The sequence below is a fragment of the Oncorhynchus tshawytscha genome, linkage group LG16 (assembly GCF_018296145.1).
Source record: "Oncorhynchus tshawytscha isolate Ot180627B linkage group LG16, Otsh_v2.0, whole genome shotgun sequence".
Lineage (NCBI taxonomy): Eukaryota > Metazoa > Chordata > Actinopteri > Salmoniformes > Salmonidae > Oncorhynchus > Oncorhynchus tshawytscha.
In genome coordinates, this window is record NC_056444.1 from 21,212,105 (window position 1) to 21,232,903 (window position 20,799).

The 20,799-nt window shown below is 43.5% G+C and overlaps 1 protein-coding gene across 3 annotated transcripts in view; it reads right to left on the reverse strand.

Moving 5' to 3' along the window:
- The window catches only part of sema5a (sema domain, seven thrombospondin repeats (type 1 and type 1-like), transmembrane domain (TM) and short cytoplasmic domain, (semaphorin) 5A), a 202,208-nt gene extending 183,548 nt beyond the window's left edge, over nt 1-18,660 (reverse strand). The window contains exons 1-2 of one of the 3 annotated variants that reach the window (XM_042298963.1): nt 18,126-18,657; nt 7,887-7,937 (exon numbers count right to left, since the gene is read on the reverse strand). The gene's annotated coding sequence lies outside the window, so the exon portion shown is untranslated. Of the gene's footprint in view, nt 1-7,886; nt 7,938-18,125 lie in introns of all 3 variants that reach the window. The other 2 variants (XM_042298965.1, XM_042298964.1) reach the window with 2 other exon arrangements.
- Nucleotides 18,661-20,799: the final 2,139 nt, after the last annotated feature.

The window sequence follows — 20,799 nt, forward strand, 5'->3', positions numbered from 1 at the left end:
TCCCGAGCTGTCCTTCAGTCCCGATCTGCTCCTCAGTCCAGTGGGGTTCTGGGTGGGGACTACTAGGCCATGGTCGGCGGCGAGGGTGGACTATCCAGGGACGAAGGGAGAGGGGACTAAGACATTAAAGGAGTGGGGTCCACGTCCCCGCCGGAGCCGCCACCATGGACAGACGCCCACCCGGACCCTCCCTATTGTTTTGAGGTGCGTTCGGGAGTCCGCACCTTAGGGGGTTCTGTCACGCCCTGGTCAAAGTATTTTGTGTTTATCTTTATGTATTTGGTCAGGCCAGGGTGTGGCATGGGGTTTTTGCAATTGTGGTGTGTTTGTCTTGGGGTTTTGGTGGTGGTATTGGGATTGTAGCTTAGTGGGTTGTCTAGCAAGGTCTATGGCTGTCTGGAGTGGTTCTCAATCAGAGGCAGGTGCTTATCGTTGTCTCTGATTGGGAACCATATTTAGGCAGCCATATTCTTTGAGTTTGTCGTGGGTGATTGTCCTTAGTGTCTTACTTGTACTCTCTGTTAGTTTGCACTAGATAGGCTGTTTTCGGTTTTCATTACGTTTATTGTTTTGTAGTGTTTAGTGTTTAGTCGTGTTTACGTTTTGTTTAATAAATATGGATCGCAATCGACACGCTGCAGTTTGGTCCGACTCTCCTTCATCACCACTAGAAAACCGTTACATTAGTAATGTTTTTTAAGACCCCTTTTCCATCTGTGACCAGAGGCCTTTGCTTATTCCTAAGTTTTAGGATGGAAAATGGTTGAAAAAAGTGTCTCATGGGTCCTTTTACATGGAAATGACCCGATGTCTGGAGGGCTTTGTTGCAATGGAAAAGCAGGGATGTTAATGATAGCATCAGAGTCATGCTTGGTCCTGCCGGATTTGGATTATCGGACTCCAAATGTTTGGATACGGATTGAATAGTTATTAGCAAAGTATACACAGAAACAGAGAGCACATCTCTTTGTTCTCTTGCTCTCTCAATCCCTTTCTTTATCTCTCTCCCTCCTTCCTCCCTCTCTCCTGTCAGGTCTCCTCTGTGGCCCAGGGGCTTGGTGCTGGTCCACCTGTCAGATACCAAGACAACCTCTCTCTCTCTCTGTGTCTCTGTGTGTCTGTCTGTGTGTGTGTGTGTGTGTGTGTCCATGAACCTGCCTGCTTGTGTAAGAGTATAAACAAACTCTTCAGCAGTTGTCAGGAAAAATGCTGTGCCACCTACAGAATCCTTAATAAACAACCCTGTTCAATCCCCAGCACACGAGGCAGAAAAGAACAGGACAGAGTCAGCTTTCGAATGTACCTGCCTCCAAATCTCAGGAGGTTTCAAATACACCAGAATAGGCATCACACTCTCTTGTTTCACAACCAGCCAAATCAGACTGGTGTACCGGTTACTAATAGTGTCTGGAAAAAGGGGCACTCCTCGTGATAACGCTCAAGTTTCTCAATTGTCTTTCGGGTTAACCGAGGGTTATACATTGTCTCAAGTGCATGAGCTGTCGGTTAACACAATACATGGCTAGACGATTGATAGGCAAGTGTACCATACATACTGTACTATACTGTTAGGAAATCTCACCCCACACAAAGTGAGTAACTTTAAACCTGCACTCATACAACAGACTACAGTAGCATTCAACTCCAAATAACTATTTATCTTGAACGCAGCTCCCTAATCTAACTATCATATCACTGAGGTGCGTTCAACACGGAGCTGTGGTTTTCTACTGTTAAAACATCCCATGCCCACATGGCCTTTTGACTGAGCAGTTCTTTCAGGGCAGAATAGAGACATGTTATGCAGAGCCAACGCTTCAGACCACACATCCTGCCTGTGGTCCACCTTTAGGACAGAGACAGCACTGTGTATGTAGGGACAGACACACGCATGCCCCCCCCCCCACACATACACACACATACACACCAATAAAGGGCTGACTCACAGGAGCCCTTGTCTGGAGCCGCAGTGTGTGTGTGTGTGTGTGTGTGTGTGTGTGTGTGTGTGTGTGTGTGTGTGTGTGTGTGTGTGTGTGTATGAGACAGTTTGGGGAGCACAATGGGGGGTGTGTGTGTCCATGTGTGTGTGAGCGTCTGTGTGGACTGGTGTTCGCAAGGAGTGTGTGCCCTGAGAGTGTGCTTATTAGAAAAGCAGACCGTATTTAAAGCCAGACATGTGGAGAACTGACTGGTAGACCACGTACCAGCTCCTTTCATTAATTCATATCTCTAGACAGAGAGCTACTTCCTCTTTCTCTCCCACCCTCCCCCTGTCTCTCTATCCCACTTTCTCTCTCTCCCTCCCTCTCTCACGCTCCATCCCTCCTTCTCTTCCTCCTTCCCTCCCTCACCTGTGTAGGTCTGTGTTAGTGATATATGGAGTCCACAGACAGAGAGCAGCTGGGGCCCCTGGGAACACCTAGTCCAGTGCATATGGAGAAAAAAACCACTACATTAAGCTGCATCTCCCTCCCTGTAGGCTATGCACCGGAAACCTCTTTCTCTGTTTCCTTTTCTCACCATTCTCTTCCAATCTTTATCGTCCTCCTATTCGGTCTCACCTCTTTCTGTGCATCTTTCTCAGACAATCGGCCTCTCCTATTTCTGCACAGTATTCTCTTTTTGATATGATCACACAATCTCCCCAAAGGTTCAGCTGAGAGGTTTTTATTTCTGTCATCCATTGGCGCATCTTTTTAAATATCATTACCATTCACCAAATGCATTTTCACTAACGATAAATCTTTCAGAAGATATCTTCTTAATTACCCTTTCATAACGATTTCAAAGCTAAGATACATTTTTTTCATTAGCCAAAGATTAAAGAAGGCTCCGTACTCAAATCTCATCCACTGATCAAATTAGCTGCCTTCTGCATTGCTCTGGCTAGGCAGCCACGCGATTAATGAATCTCGCATAGACTTAAACGCTGCTGCATGAAAAGGCTTGCTTATCGTAAAGACACGCACAATCTAGATATGACACAGGATGCACCATCCCTAAGGATTTAGGATCCATTTAAAACATTTACCGTGTTTCTATAGTCTTCTACAGACGACACCATTCTGTATACATCTGGCCCTTCTTTGGACACTGTCACTAACAAATCTCCAAACGAGCTTCAATGCCATACAACACTCCTTCCGTGGCCTCCAACTGCTTTTAGATGCTAGTAAAACGAAATGTATGCTCTTCAACCGATTGCTGCCCGCACCTGCCTGCCCGACTAGCATCACTACTCTGGACGGTTCTGACATAGAATGTGTGGACAACCCCAAATACAAACACTTACATTAAGCATCTCCAATCCCAAAAATATATATGTATTTTTTTTAAAACATATTTTACCCCCTTTTTCTCCCCAATTTCGTGGTATCAAATTGTTAGTAATTACTATCTTGTCTCATTGCTACAACTCTCGTACGGGCTCGGGAGAGACGAACGTCGAAAGCCATGCGTCCTCCGAAACACAACCCAACCAAGCCGCACTGCTTCTTAAAACTAGTTAGGGATAGGCGGGACGCAAATGTCTCAACTGGCCAATTGCCAGGGAAAATGCAGAGCGCCATATTCAAATAAAATACTATAAAATTCAAACTTTCATTAAATCACACATGTAAGATTCTCAATTAAAGCTACACTCGTTGTGAATCCAGCCAACATGTCAGATTTTAAAAATGCTTTTCGGCGAAAGCATAAGAAGCTATTATCTGATAGCCTGCACCATCTACACCAGCAGTAAACAAAGGAATTAGCATATTTCAACCCTGCAGGCACTACACAAAACGCTGAAATAACATATAAAACATGCATTACCTTTGATGAGCTTCTTTTGTTGGCACTCCAATATGTCCCATAAACATCACAATTGGTCATTTTGTTCAATTAATTCCGTCCATATATATCCAAAGTGTCCATTTATAAAGCGCGTTTGATCCAGAAAAAAACAGCTTACAAAAAACGCAACGTCACTACAAAATATTTCAAAAGTTGCCTATAAACTTTGCCAAAATATTTCAAACTACTTTTGTAATACAACTTTAGGTATTTTTAAACGTTAATAATCGATCAAATTGTAGACGGGGCAATCTGTGTTCAATACAGGAATGAAAACAAACCAGCGCCACTTCTCACATCTTGCGCAACTCACAAAAGTGTACCCATTTCCTAGTTGGCCTACTTCTTCGTTGCACAAAGGAATAACCTCAACCAAATTTCAAAGACTGGTGACATCCAGTGGAAGCGGAAGGAACTGAAAACAGGTTCCTAAGAAATATCCCTTGGCAATAACACGTCAGGGAACAGAGAGAGGCAAAAAAAACTAATCTGAACAGTTAGTCCTCGGGGGTTTGCCTGCTACATAAGTTCTGTTATACTCACAGACATGATTCAAACTGTTTTAGAAACTTCAGAGTGTTTGCTATCCAAATCAATGAATAATATGCATATCTTATATTCTTGGGTAGCAGGAAGTTGAAATTGGGCACACTATTTATCCAAAAGTGAAAATTCTGCCCCCTAGCCCCAAGAGGTTTTAACACAGCGCTCATCCAACCCGGAAGCCAGCCACACCAATGTGTCAGAGGAAACACTGTGCACCTGGTGACCTTGGTTAGTGTGCACTGCGCCCGGCCTGCCACAGGAGTCGCTGGTGCGCGATGAGACAAGGATATCCTTACCGGCCAAACCCTCCCTAACCCGGACGACGCTAGGCCAATTGTGCGTCGCCCCACAGACCTCCCGGTCGCAGCCGGCTCCGACAGAGCCTGGGCACGAACCCAGAGTCTCTGGTGGCACAGCTAGCGCTGCGATGCAATGCCCTAGACCACTGCGCCACCCGGGAGGCCCTCTAATCCAAAATTAAATCTAGAATTGGTTTCCTTTTTCGCAACAAAGCCTCCTTCACTCATGCTGCCAAACATACCCTCGTAAAACTGACCATCCTACCGATCCTTGACTTCGGCCAATTTTCAGAACAGCCTCCAACACTTTACTCAGCAACTGGATGTAGTCTATCTCTTTTGTCACCAAATCCTATATACTACCCACCACAGCTCTCATTGGTTGGCACTCGCTACATATTAGTCGCCAAACCCACTGGCTCCAGGTCATCTATAAGTCTTTGCTAGGTAAAGTCCCACCTTATCTCAGCTCACTGGTCAACATAGCAACACCCACCCGCAGCACGCGCTCCAGCAAGTATATTTCACTGGTCATCCCCAAACCCAACGCTTACTTTGTCCGCCTTTCCTTCCAGTTCTCTGCTGCCAATGACTGAAACGAATTGAAGAAAAAGTCTTATACAGTGGAGAGAACAAGTATTTGATACACTGCCGATTTTGCAGGTTTTCCTACTTACAAAGCATGTAGAGGTCTGTAAGACTCCAACCTCTCCACAATGGCCAAGACCAGAGATCTGTGTAAGGACATCAGGGGTAAAATTGTAGACCTGCACAATGCTGGGATGGGCTACAGGACAATAGGCAAGCAGCTTGGTGAGAAGGCAACAACTGTTGGCGCAAGAATTGAAGAAGTTCAAGATGACTCCCTGCAAGATCTCACCCCGTGGGGCATCAATGATGATGAGGAAGGTGAGGGATCAGCCCAGAACTACACGGCAGGACCTGGTCAATGACCTGAAGAGAGCTAGGACCACAGTCTCAAAGAAAACCATTAGTAACACACTACGACGTCATGGATTAAAATCCTGCAGCGCACGCAAGGTCCCCCTGCTCAAGCCAGCGCATGTCCAGGCCCGTCTGAAGTTTGCCAATGACCATCTGGATGATCCAGAGGAGGAATGGGAGAAGGTTGTGTGGTCTGATGACAGAAATCGAGCTTTTTGGTCTAAACTCCACTCGCTGTGTTTGGAGGAAGAAGAAGGATGAGTACAACCCCAAGAACACCATCCCAGCCGTGAAGCATGGAGGTGGAAACATCATTCTTTGGGGATGCTTTTCTGCAAAGGGGAAAGGACGACTGCACCATATTAAGGGGAGGTTGGATGGAGCCATGTATCGCGAGATCTTGGCCAACAACCCCCTTCCCTCAGTAAGAGCATTGAAGATGAGTCGTGGCTGGGTCTTCCAGCATGACAACGACCCGAAACACACAGCCAGGGCAACTAAGGAGTGGCTCTGTAAGAAGCATCTCAAGGTCCTGGAGTGGCCTAGCCAGTCTCCAGACCTAAACCCAATAGAAAATCTTTGGAGGGAGCTGAAAGTCCGTATTGTCCAGCGACAGCCCCGAAACCTGAAGGATCTCCTCCAATATGGAGGAGTGGGCCAAAATCCCTGCTGCAGTGTGTGCAAACCTGGTCAAGAACTACAGGAAACGTATGATCTCTGTAATTGCAAACAAAGGTTTCTGTACCAAATATTAGGTTCTGCTTTTCTGATGTATCAAATACTTATGTCATGCAATAAAATGCTAATTAATTACTTAAAAATCATACAATGTTAATTTCTGGATTTTTGTTTTAGATTCCGTCTCTCACAGTTGAAGTGTACCTATGATAAAAATTACAGACCTCTACATGCTTTGTAAGTAGGAAAACCTGCAAAATCGGCAGTGTATCAAATACTTGTTCTCCCCACTGTATCTCCCTCTCTAACTTTAAGCATAAGCTGTCAGAGCAGCCAATCTATAAATAGCACACCCAACTACCTCATCCCCATATTGTTATTTATCTTCTTGCTCTTTTGCACCCCAGTATCTCGACTTGCACATCATCATCATCTGCACATCTATCACTCCAGAGCTAAATTGTAATTATAGGCCTCTATGGCCTATTTATTGCCTTATCTCCCTACTCTTCTACATTTGCACACACTGTACATAGATTTTTTCTTTGTGTTATTGACTGTATGTTTGTTTATGTGTAACTCTGTGTTGTTGTTTTTGTCGCACCGCTTTGCTTTATCTTGGCCAGGTCACAGTTGTAAATGAGAACTTGTTCTCAACTGGCCAACCTGGTTAAATAAAAGTGAAATAAAATTAATCCTGATGGGTTTGACATTTCTACAGTACTGAGCTGCTCTGTAGAAGGTGCAAAAGCTATGTCTCTTACGTTCAGGATAAACTCCAGGCCACAGGCTGCTGTGCGAAACACACAGGACAGAACTGAAATACGACTACAAGAGGCTATGAAAAGATCCTCTCATTGACTCCAATTCATCTCACTTAGAGAGAGATAGTGAGAAATAGAGGAGAGAGAGAGCGAGGGAGAGAGGGAAAGTGGGAGAGAGGGAGGTAGAGAGAGCGAGAGAGGGAGAAAAGAGAGAGAAACAGAGCGAGAGAGAGAAATAGACAGAGCGAGAAAAAGAGAGAGACAAACAAACAATCCAAAAACAAAGGCAAAGTCTTCTCATGCTTTGTTGATTTCAAAAAAGCTTTCGACTCAATTTGGCACCATTGCCTGCTATACAAATTGATGGAAAGTGGTGTTGGGGGAGAAACATACAACATTAAAAAATCAATTTACACAAACAACAAGTGTGCAATTAAAATTGGCAAAAAAACACTTTTTTTTCCACAGGGCCGGCAGGTGAGACAGGGATGCAGCTAAAGCCCTACCCTCTTCGACATATATATCAACAAATTGGCGAGGGCACTAGAACAGTCTGCAGCAACCGGTCTCACCCAACTAGAATCTGAAGTTAAAGGTCTACTGTTTGCGGATGATCTCGTGCTTCTGTCCCCAACCAAGGAGGGCCTTCAGCAGCACCTCGATATTCTGCACAGATTCTGTCAGACTTGTGCCATAACAGTAAATCTCAGTAAGACAACAATTATGGTGTTCCAAAAAAGGTCCAGTTGCCAGGACCACGAATACAAATTTCATCTAGACACGGTTGCACTAGAGCACACAAAAAAACGATACATACCTCTGCCTTAACATCAGCGCCACTGGTAACTCCCACAAAGCTGTCAACGATCTGAGAGACAAGGCAAGAAAGGGAAAGGGGGATACCTAGTCAGTTGTACAACTGAATGCATTCAACTGAAATGTGTCTTCCGTTTTTAACCCAACCCCTCTGAATCAGAGAGGTGCAGGGGGCTGCCTTAATCGACATACACGTCTTCAGCACCCGGGGGAACAGTGGGTTAACTTCTTGGATATAGGGGGCGCTATTTAATTTTTGAATACATGTTATGTGCACACTGCCCACAAAATGAGGTGGAAACTGAGCTGCATTTCCTAACCTCCAGGCAAATGTATGACCATATTAGACACATATTTCCCTCAGATTACACACCCACAAAGAATTAGAAAACAAATCCAATTTTGATAAACTCCCATATCTATTGGGTGAAATAACACAGTGTGCAATCACAGCAGCAATATGTGTGACCTGTTGCCACAAGAAAAGGGCAACCAGTGAAGAACAAACACCATTGTAAATACAACCCATATTTATTTTAATTTATTTTCCCTTTTGTACTATTTGCACATCAAATCAAATTGATTTATATAGCCCATCGTACATCAGCTGATATCTCAAAGTGCTGTACAGAAACCCAGCCTAAAACCCCAAACAGCAAGCAATGCAGGTGTAGAAGCACGGTGGCTAGGAAAAACTCCCTAGAAAGGCCAAAACCTAGGACGAAACCTAGGAAGAAAATCATAGGTACACATCATTACAAAACTGTATATAGACATAATATGACATTTGAATTCTCTTCATTCTTTTGGAACTTTTGTGAGTGTAATATTTACTGTACATTTTTTATTGTTTATTTTAGAGGTCGACCGATTATGATTTCTCAACGCCGATACCGATACCGATTATTGGAGGCCCAAAAAAGCCGATAGTCGCTTTTTAAAATGTATTTGTGAAAATGACAACTACAACAATACTGAATGAACACTTATTTTAACTTAATATAATAAATCAACAAAATCAGTTTAGCCTCAAATAAATAATGAAACATGATCATTTTGGTTTAAATAATGCAAAAACAAAGTGTTGGAGAAGAAAGTAAAAGTGCAATATGTGCCATGTACGAAAGCTAACGTTTAAGTTCCTTGCTCAGAACATGAGAACATATGAAAGCTGGTGGTTCGTTTTAAGACGAGTCTTCAATATTCCCAGGTAAGAGGTTTTAGGTTGTAGTTATTATAGAAATTATAGGACTATTTCTCTCTTTACGATTTGTATTTCATATACAGTGGGGCAAAAAAATATTTAGTAAGCCACCAATTGTGCAAGTTCTCCCAGTATTGAGATAAACTTTTGTTATTGACCAAATACTTATTTTCCACCATAATTTGCAAATAAATTCATAAAAAATCCTACAATGTGATTTTCTGGATTTTTTTCCCCTCATTTTGTCTGTCATAGTTGAAGTGTACCTATGGTGAAAATTACAGGCCTCTCTCATCTTTTTAAGTTGGAGAACTTGCACAGTTGGTGGCTGACTAAATACTTTTTTGCCCCACTGTACCTTTGACTATTGAATGTTCTTATAGGCACTTTAGTATTGCCAGTGTAACAGTATAGCTTCCATCCCTCTCCTCGCCGCTACCTGGGCTTGAACCAGGAACATAACGACAACAGCCACCCTCGAAGCAGCGTTACCCATGCAGAGCAAGGGGAACAACTACTCCAAGTCTCAGAGCGAGTGACGTTTAAAACGCTATTAGCGCACACCCCGCAAACTAGCTAGCCATTTCACTTCGGTTACACCAGTCTAATCTCGGGAGTTGATAGGCTTGAAGTCATAAACAGCGCAATACTTGAAGCATTGCGAAGAGCTGCTGGCAAAATGCACGAAAGTGCTGCTTGAATGAATACTTGTGAGCCTGCTGGTGCTCAGTCAGACTACTCTACAAAATCATAGACTTAATTATAACATAATAACAAACAGAAATACGCGCCTTAGGTCATTAATATGGTCGAATCCGGAAACTATAATTTCGAAAACAAAACGATTATTCTTTCAGTGAAATACGGAACCGTTCCGTATTTTATCTAACGGATGGCATCCCTAAGTCTAAATATTGCTGTTACATTGCACAACCTTCAATGTTATGTCATAATTATGTAAAATTCTGGCAAATTAGTTCACAATGAGCCAGGCGGTCCAAACTGTTGCATATACCCTGACTCTGCGTGCAATGAACGCAAGAGAACTGACACAATTTCACCTGGTTAATATTGCCTGCTTCTTTTAGCTAAATATGCAGGTTTAAAAATATATACTTCTGTGTATTGATTTTAAGAAAGGCATTGATGTGTATGGTTAGGTACACGTTGGAGCAATGACAGTCCTTTTTCGCGAATGCGCACCGCATCGATTACATGCAACGCAGGACACGCTAGATAAACTAGTAATATCATCAACCATGTGTAGTTAACTAGTGATTATGATTGATTGTTTTTTATAAGATAAGTTTAATGCTAGCAACTTACCTTGGCTTCTTATTGCATTCGCGTAACAGGCAGTCTCCTAGTGAGGCAGGTGGTTAGAGCGTTGGACTAGTTAACCGTAAGGTTGCAAGATTGAATCCCAGAGCTGACAAGGTAAAATTTGCCCCTGAACAAAGCAGTTAACCCACTGTTCCCTGGTAGGCCGTCATTGAAAATAAGAATGTGTTCTTAACTGACTTGCCTCGTTAAATAAAGTTGTAATTTTTTTAATATATATTTTTTAAATCGGCGTCCAAAAATACCGATTTCTAATTGTTATGAAAACGCTGAAATCGGCCCTAATTAATCGGCCATTGCGATTAATCGGTCGACCTCTAGTTTATTTCCCATTTATTTATTATCTATTTAAATTGCTTTGGCAATGTAAACATATGTTTCCCATGCCAATAAAGCCCTGAAATTAAATTGAGAGAGAGAGAAATAGATAGAGTCTATTTGACTTGCTTTGGCATTGTAAACATGTTTCCCATGCTAATAAAGCCCTTTGAATTGAATTGAGAGAGAGAAACAGAAAGTGACTCAGAAACAATGACATAATGACTCTCTTTACCTCTCCTTCAAGGGCAACCTCTGTACTGATACACTGGTAGGCAATCAATATGCCTTTTCACTCTTTCTTCCACTCCTTCTCTTTCTCTCTAATAGTCTATCATTCTACCTGCTCTCTCCTGACTCACTACTCCTTATAACTGCTTTTGCTACATTTTCTTCTGGTCTTTTCTCTCTTTTTTTGTCAATATTTCTATTATAATGGTGTATTATTATATATATTTGTTTATAATTTAACTCTGCATTGTTAAAAAGGACCCGGAAGTAAGCATTTCACTGTTAGTCTACACCTGTTGTTTATGAAGCATGTGACAAATACCATTTGAATTGATTGAATAGATTTTCTTTCTCTTCCTCTCTCAGCAGTCTGAGATTCTAAGTCCAACAAGCAGAACAGACTCCAGATGAACAGATCAACAGCACCTCTAATTCTGTATAATCGACCCCTGTTAGTAACGATTTAAGTCCATTTTTATTTTACTTCTCATTCACAAACACCCCTTGACACGATCCCTCCTGAGAAAACAGGCAAGATTGTTAAGATTTCTTAACAATGTTTCAGATTTAGAACACAACACAGATTTCCATGCTCCAGTAAGAAAGTGAGGTTTCAGGTTTGGGTGCAGGAAGCAGAGCTAGCTGTCGTGTTTTAGTGGAGGATAATAGAATGCTGGTTTGCTGCTTCTAATTCTGTTTGACGTGTAGACATGTCAGGCCTGTTCCATACAACCCACAGCCATTCACTCATTCAGGAACCCAAACAGCGGTGAGAATAATCACACAGCCAGTAACATATCTCTCTCTCTCTCTCTCTCTCTCTCTCTCTCTCTCTGTTTCTACCTCTCTGGTGAGAATTTAAATCATTTCAAACTAAAACCCGGTGTGAAATTGCTACAGTTTATGATGTAGCTTTTTCGTGCGGTCATTCGGTGTGTGTGCAAGTCGTAGCTAATTTCTTGTCAGAGAGATTGAAGCTGAGTAGAGTGAGGAAATAGGAAGGGACAGAGGAAGAGAGAGGACAGAAGAGGAGGGGAGAGAAGAGGACGGAAGAGGAGGAGAGAAAAGGGAAGTCAGAGAATGGAAGAGGAGGGGAGAGAAGGGATGAGAGAGGACGGAAGAGAAGGGGAGAGAAGGGAAGAGAGAGGACAGAAGAGGAGGAGAGAAGAAAGAGGACGGAAGAGTTGGGGAGAGAAGGGAAGAGAGAGGACGGAAAAGTTGGGGAGCGGAGGAGAGAGAAGGGTAGAGAGAGGACGGAAGAGTTGGGAAGAGGAGTTGAGAGAAGGGAAGAGAGAGGACAGAAGAGTTGGAGAGAGGAGGAGAGAGAAGGGAAGAGAGAGGACAGAAGAGTTGGAGAGAGGAGGAGAGAGAAGGGTAGAGAGAGGACGGAAGAGTTGGGAAGAGGAGTTGAGAGAAGGGAAGAGAGAGGACAGAAGAGTTGGAGAGAGGAGGAGAGAGAAGGGAAGAGAGAGGACAGAAGAGTTGGAGAGAGGAGGAGAGAGAAAGGAAGAGAGAGGACAGAAGAGTTGGGAAGAGGAGTTGAGAGAAGGGAAGAGAGGACGGAAGAGTTGGAGAGAGGAGGAGAGAGAAGGGAAGAGAGAGGACGGAAGAGTTGGAGAGAGGAGTTGAGAGAAGGGAAGAGAGAGGACAGAAGAGTTGGAGAGAGGAGGAGAGAGAAGGGAAGAGAGAGGACGGAAGAGTTGGAGAGAGGAGGAGAGAGAGAAGGGGAAGAGAGAGGACGGAAGAGTTGGAGAGAGGAGGAGAGAGAAGGGAAGAGAGAGGACGGAAGAGTTGGAGAGAGGAGGAGAGAGAGAAGGGAAGAGAGAGGACGGAAGAGTTGGAGAGAGGAGGAGAGAGAAGGGAAGAGAGAGGACGGAAGAGTTGGAGAGTGGAGGAGAGAGAAGGGAAGAGAGAGGACGGAAGAGTTGGAGAGAGGAGGAGAGAGAAGGGAAGAGAGAGGACAGAAGAGTTGGAGAGAGGAGGAGAGAGAAGGGAAGAGAGAGGACGGAAGAGTTGGAGAGAGGAGGAGAGAGAAAGGAAGAGAGAGGACGGAAGAGTTGGGAAGAGGAGTTTAGTGAAGGGAAGAGAGAGGACAGAAGAGTTGGAGAGAGGAGGAGAGAGAAGGGAAGAGAGAGGACAGAAGAGTTGGAGAGAGGAGGAGAGAGAAGGGAAGAGAGAGGACAGAAGAGTTGGAGAGAGGAGGAGAGAGAAGGGAAGAGAGGACGGAAGAGTTGGGAAGAGGAGTTGAGAGAAGGGAAGAGAGGACAGAAAAGTTGGAGAGAGGAGGAGAGAGAAGGAGAGAGAAAGGAAGAGAGAGGATGTAAGAGTTGGGGAGAGGAGGAGAGAGAAGGGAAGAGAGAGGATGGAGGAGGCTGAGAGAGAAGGGAAGAGTTGGGGAGAGGAGGGAAGAGAAAGGATGGAAGAGAAGGGGAAAGAGAGTACAGAAGAGGAGGGAAGAGAGAGGACGGAACAGGAGGGGAGAGAAGGGAAGAGATAGGAGAGAGCGAGGGGCCCCAAACCATGACAATGCAGGACTCAAGTCACCTTAGAGGAAACCTCTGAAATGGAACACCGGTACCTGATTGATACATGTGTCTTTCCCTCCTCTTCCCCTCCTCTTTCCCTCAAACAGTGTTCCATCTCACCTTTTTTGCATAAACTGGTCCCCTATCCACTGCCAGAAATAGAATACAATCTCACTAAATAGCTTCCACTATTCACAGATAAGCTGCTGATGTTCGTTAAGTAGCACTTGTTTCAGCATAATTATGTGTCAGACCTTGACTTGAATCAACCACATGGTGTGCCTTGCATATAACAACAATAGACGTTTATAGTGTTGACAGCTGACGCAAATGCTGAACAAAACAAACAGGTTGACGCAATATGTTATTCAGACAGGATCTCAACAATAGAAGCACTCAGCAAACAACATGTTGCATTCTTCCCCAGTAGCTATGGTAACACAGTCACCCTAACAACGCTGGCCTTTAAACAGCGAGCCAGCTACAGATGATCAAGTTTTATCATATTGTCAACATTTCCATTTCTCATTGTATCCCGCGGAAAGCAATCACCTCCCCGAACCCCTGGGGTAGACATGGCAATGTGCCCATCTCGATAAACAGATAAATAAACAAGGCGATGAACAGAGGAGATGAGAAAAATAATCATGCTTCTTATTTTGACAGAAATGTTCTGGGACAAATACAATTGAAATTGAAATAGTGCTTAAACCAGGTCAGGTCATTCCAACCTTACACTCGTCTCTCGGCCAAATGGTTAAGGTTAGGTTTTGGGGTGGGAAAACTGATGCTCGATCTGTGCGTACGGGCAACGTCTACCCTGATCCACAAAGGTGATCCCTAGGGGCGAGATCCCTAGAGGCAGGCTGTCTATGCCAAGGTAATAAACCATTCAGCCGGGCGGCTCTTTGATACTCCAGTGTGTGTCTACTGGTTACCAGCCTACAGAAAGACCTCTACTTTATCTAGAAGAGGCTACCGGACAGGGAAGAGAAGAGATATTGACGAAGTGGATCTATATTTCAACTTAAAGGGGGGACATGATAGAACGGAGCACTAGAGGTGTGGGGGACAGGGAGGATATATTTTCTTTGGGATATAATGTTTGCTTTGACCAGCAGTAAATCAATGCCGGAGAGAATTTACGTCAGATTAAAATCCTATTTCAAACCAATGAATACAAGCTCATCTATTATCTTATTGTGAGGTTTGTCTCTGTAAGGCCAGTCTTCAGTGGCTCTAGCCTGTGTCAGTTGAATGAGTAACTAAAGTCTTTTTAAGAGCACTGAGGGACTGAGGGTAATGCATGTTTAGGTTACACGCGCATGACAATGTCTCTTTTAATCCTGAACAGCATTCCGCCCCATGCTCCCAAGTCCCTTCCCCAAAGAGGTGCCCAATCACAAAGCCGGTCAACAATGGCACTGTCACTCAATCTGTCTCCATAGTGACCGCACAGAACGCAGGGGTCCGTGAGGTCACTTTCATTCCAGAATTCTCTGAACAGGGACTAATTGCTATGTTTGTGCTGGTGTTCCGTGTCAGTGAGCGGGCAAATTACCAGCACCGCGCAAATATCAATCACACCAGCTAATCATATGCTGCTATTCACACCAAACAACGAGAAAAGAGAGAGAGAGAAAGAGAGAAAGAGAGAAAGAGAGAGAGAAAGAGAGAAAGAGAGAAAGAGAGAAAGAGAGAGAGAGAGAGAGAGAGAGAGAGAGAGAGAGAGAGAGAGAGAGAGAGAGAGAGAGAAAAGAGAGAAAGAGAGAAAGAGAGAGAGAGAAAAAGAGAGAGAGAGAAAGAGAGAAAGAGAGAAAGAGAGAGAGAGAGAGAGAGAGAGAGAGGGAGAGAGGGAGGAGAGAGAGAGGGGGAGAGAGAGAATGAAAGAAAGAGCTGAGAGAGATGCTTCTCAGCTGCTCTGTACTTATCTGTAAGTACAGTTCACACTGGTGGTTATCTTTGTTATGAAGCTTGGGAGGGGAAAGGAAAGAGCAGGGAGGAGGGATGTTTTTGAGCATATATTGTTTTTTTCTCTGTCCAGTTTCCCTTGTTGAAACTCAGCTGTAATATAAACCCAGTAACTTTGCCGAGAGGCATCCCATCAGATCATTTCTCGATTCAGCAATTTTCCCCAACCCTCTCTCTTCCCCAGTCTCCTCTCTCTCTCCCTCTCTCTCCCTCTCTCTCTCTCTCTCTCTCACCCTCCTTTTGTAACTCTCTCTCTCTATCTCTCTCACCCTCCTTTTGTAACTCTCTCTCTCTCACACACTCTCACTCACACTCTCTCACTCTCTCTCTCATTCTCACTTTATCTCATGTATTCAGGGACTTTAGCAGTCCGAGCCGAGCAGGCCTTTCTGAGGGGTGAACTCGAGGAACTCTCTCTGCCCAAACTCTCAGAGTAATTCAACCATCTGGATGGGGTCACTGTTTGTCACGGAGCGCACAGTATGAGACAGTACCGCGTGCACAGCATCACAGCAAGGAGAGGCTCTGAGATTACAGTAATGCTGTGTTCATGAGAGCCACTTCCTTCAAGCCAAAAAACACATTAATACATCTTTGAAGCATCCATCATTGTGTCAAATAATGGAAATGGCATTAAGACATATTGTTGAGTTGTTATATAAAAACAGCATATGTTGTGATTACTCTGTTGTGATAAAAAGGGATATTTTTGTAGTTGTGATTTTTACAGCCACATTCATATTCTCTGAGGGTCTGAGGGTGTCAGAATGCACTCAACGCTCGCAAAATGCATCTGTAAGTAAGGTATTAACCCACAGTGGATACCTCATCATCATACCCCACTCAGTATGATGGAAAGAGACATTCAGGATTCATCAGAACTCACATGTAGACATGGAGGCCCATTAGGAGCCGATGCCGGGAGCTAAACAGTGAGGTTTCTGAGGTACTGTGAACTCACACAGTCACACACACATACTGTTACCGGAACCCCTTTTAAACAAACCACCGTTGGGATGCATTTTTTAATCCACTTAGCATATGGAAATAGACAATTGAGATGAATCATAACTTACATGTTGGGATTCCCAATTAGGAGCCGATGCCGGGAGCTAGACAGTTATGTTTCTGAGGTTTCACACACACTGAACTGGTCACATGCATATTGTTACCTCAAACCCTTCAAATGTCCCACCATTGGGGTGCATTTTATAGAGTAAAGCCTGCTTCGAAAGACAAGGTGTTGGAGTAAATAGTTTGTCTTGAAAAAAGGCATTGAATTTCCTTGTCTTTGTTTTCTCTTGAAGTCTCAAATGTGGCACTACAGGCCTACTGTAAACAATCCCAGCCTCAATGTGAATGTCCTTCATACTAACTAAAGGTTATATATGTGGGGAGTTCAGGTAGCCCAGTGGTTAGAGCTATGGACTAATAACCCGAAAGGTTGCAAGATCGAATCCCCGAGCTGACAAGGTAAAAATCTGTCGTTCTGCCCCTGAACAAGGCAGTTAACCCACTGTTCCCCGGTAGGCTGTCATTGTAAATAAGAATTTGTTCTTAACTGACTTGCCTAGCTAAATAAAGGTGAAATAAAAAATATATATGTAATGGGCTGACAAGACAGAATCTGTGGTGTTGAATTAGAATGGATGGCAGTGTACTGTAGCCTACTGTTACTGAGGAGAGGAAAAATTTGCCCACACTGCAAGTGCCAATCCTGGTGCATTCACAAGTCAAAAGAAGGGACATGGAAGAATTTAACACCTGCTGTATGTCATCAAAATCACTGTCAAGTAGTCAACAAAAATGAAGCGATATATATCAAATAAAGCGATATAACAAAATACAACCTTACATCTATCCTTCTCTGTTCAATTTGTAAACACCATCCAACATGGTAGCAATAGCTTATTAACAAAGTCAATTAGAATAATTGCCAAGATATCCAACCATATTTCACCCCAAAAGTAAGTGACTTACTCTGCATTCAATTAAAGCTGACTTACTTACTGTTGTTTTGTTTACATGTAATGGGACCAGGAGACAAACAGATATTATAAGAAGTAAATGCTTTCAGAGTTAAACTGACAATGTAAGTATAGAACGGGACCAGTAGCCTACCTCTGTAATTACACAGACCAAAATACAGTGCTTGCACAGCACGAGGAACGAACTATCACTACCCGTGGACATTTTGTTATTAAAATTCATGTGTAAAAGGCAATACATCTGCATAGCGCAGAGGCGAGAAATCTTTTAAGTGCGTGTAATAGGAGTGAATACTCACAGTGTTAGCACCGCCAAGCGGCACTAAAACCTTTTAGATAACCATAGTAGTAAACTTCTACACCGGGCTATTCATATTAGTATGTGAATAATATCATACGGTCAACATTATTTTCATAATTATATGTATTATACGTATTTATTGTATCCTATGAAGTCGTGAATTATGCACAGCAATGGAAAAGAGAAGGTGGAAACGTTAAATATTTCACCAGTAATACAATTTACTCCAGAGATTACAGCATTCAGACTGCAAAACGGCTAAATTAACCAGTTCAGCATGTCCAGTGAAAGGTCTGATTTGGAAAGAAGAAAACATGGCATGGTAAAGCATTTCAAATGCCAATATGTGTAAACCACTCACCTAGTGAAGTCTCCAACTACTCCTATTCATCTAGCAGGAGAACAACTGCAAGTCTCAACCAGTCTGAAGAAGGTGAGTGTTGTTGTGGCTCAGGGGGGAAAAATACGGTAAAGGTGGAGTAATCCCAGTTTGCGTTCTCCTATTTAAAACAAAATCCAGTAACTCCGGGTCAGTCTCTGACTACTGTGCAGTTTTCTCAGATCTCTCTCTCCCCCCCCCTCTCTCACTCTCTCTCTCTCTCTCTCGGCCGTCTCTCTAGAGCCATATATTTCTGTCGCGGTGCCTCTTCGCAGCATCACAGTGCACTGTTTGTAACTGGACACTACACCGCATTGCACTGCCGCGCTCCGCTTCACCTCACAGACAATAGCCTCGGCTAGACAAGGACGCAAACCAAGTGACGCGAACTCTTAAAACTTTGTTAAAACTGTAGCAAGAAGGGAGATCAGACAGAGCATTGCAGAACGCGCGGTTATGTGATTTGCTGCGTGCAATGAGAGCGCTCTGTGATAGCCATCGGGTTCGCAGGATTTAAAAAAGAACCGAAGTAAGAGTGCGCCCCCCCTTGCCGCGTCCGTTCATTCACACACTGGATGAATTGGCCATGATTCTCGCATGGTTCTGGAAGACGTGGCAGGCAGCGGCGCACAGCTGTCCTGCAGGTAGATTACGTACTGCAGACGGATACAATAGGGTAACGAACATTGACCCATGAGATCCCAATGTTTTGGGGGGACTATGCAAAGTGCATTTTCTAGGAGGCACTTTTATGCATTCAGGTTTATGTTTGTTTCACATTAAAGGGCAATTCCAACACTTTTAAACCTCATTTTCATTATCTCCAACACAATTGTGTCTGCATGTGAAAACGGCAAATATCTACGTTTTGTAGAAGAAAAATATAGTTAAAGTATTCTACTGCCGGTTTTGACAAAATTGTAGTAATACTATCTGTGATGTCACAGATGAGTATTTTTTAGAACTATTCCTCTTATCTATTTGACCACAGATCATAGAAGTGTGCTGTTTTCACATAAGATACTGGTTTGTTGCTGGAGATGGGTGAGGTTGAACATTGGGATAATTGCACTTTAATAATTTGAAAGAGTGTTGGTCTATCCAACATTTGTTGACTATTAAGTTAACTGTCTGCAAATGTTTTTAATATCACAACTAGTCCAAATCAAATTGTATTAAGGTCAGATACGAACAGCAACATGTTTTTAATCGGCCTTTCAGAGAAACAGCAGCTTCCTCGTGAATAGGAAATACCCATATAAAACTCTGTCAAAAGTCATTGGTCCATATCAAATCTTAACTCACATCCACACCTTCATATACAGCGGAGCAAAAAAAGTATTTAGTCAGCCACCAATTGTGCAAGTTCTCCCACTTAAAAAGATGAGAGTGGCCTGTAATTTTCATCATAGGTACACTTCAACTATGACAGACAAAATGAGAAAAAAAATCCAGGGGGATTCCAGAAAATCACATTGTAGGATTTTTTTATTAATTGATTTGCAAATTATGGTGGAAAATAAGTATTTGTTCACCTACAAACAAGCAAGATTTCTGGCTCTCACAGACCTGTAACTTCTTCTTTAAGAGGCTCCTCTGTCCTCCACTCGTTACCTGTATTAATGGCACCTGTTTGAACTTGTTATCAGTTTAAAAGACACCTGTCCACAACCTCAAACAGTCACACTCCAAACTCCACTATGGCCAAGACCAAAGAGCTGTCAAAGGACACCAGAAACAAAATTGTAGACCTGCACCAGGCTGGGAAGACTGAATCTGCAATAGTTAAGCAGCTTGGTTTGAAGAAATCAACTGTGGGAGCAATTATTAGGAAATGGAAGACATACAAGACCACTGATAATCTCCCTCGATCTGGGGCTCCACGCAAGATCTCACCCCGTGGGGTCAAAATGATCACAAGAACAGTGAGCAAAAATCCCAGAACCACACGGGGGTCCTAGTGAATGACCTGCAGAGAGCTGGGACCAAAGTAACAAAGCCTACCATCAGTAACACACTATGCCGTCAGGGACTCAAATCCTGCAGTGCCAGACGTGTCCCCCTGCTTAAGCCAGTACATGTCCAGGCCCATCTGAAGTTTGCTAGAGAGCATTTGGATGATCCAGAAGAAGATTGGGAGAATGTCATATGGTCAGATGAAACCAAAATATAACTTTTTGGTAAACACTCAACTCGTCGTGTTTGAAGGACAAAGAATGCTGAGTTGCATCCAAAGAACACCATACCTACTGTGAAGCATGGGGGTGGAAACATCATGTGTTGGAGCTGTTTTTCTGCAAAGGGACCAGGACGACTGATCCATTGTCATGCTAGGGCCATGTATCGTGAGATTTTGAGTGAAAACCTCCTTCCATCAGCAAGGGCATTGAAGATGAAACGTGGCTGGTTCTTTCAGCATGACAATGGTCCCAAACACACCGCCCGGGCAACGAAGGAGTGGCTTCGTAAGAAGCATTTCAAGGTCCTGGAGTGGCCTAGCCAGACTCCAGATCTCAACCCCATAGAAAATCTTTGGAGGGAGTTGAAAGTCCGTGTTGCCCAGCAACAGCCCCAAAACATTACTGCTCTAGAGGAGATCTGCATGGAGGAATGGGCCAAAATACCAGCAACAGTGTGTGAAAACCTTGTGAAGACT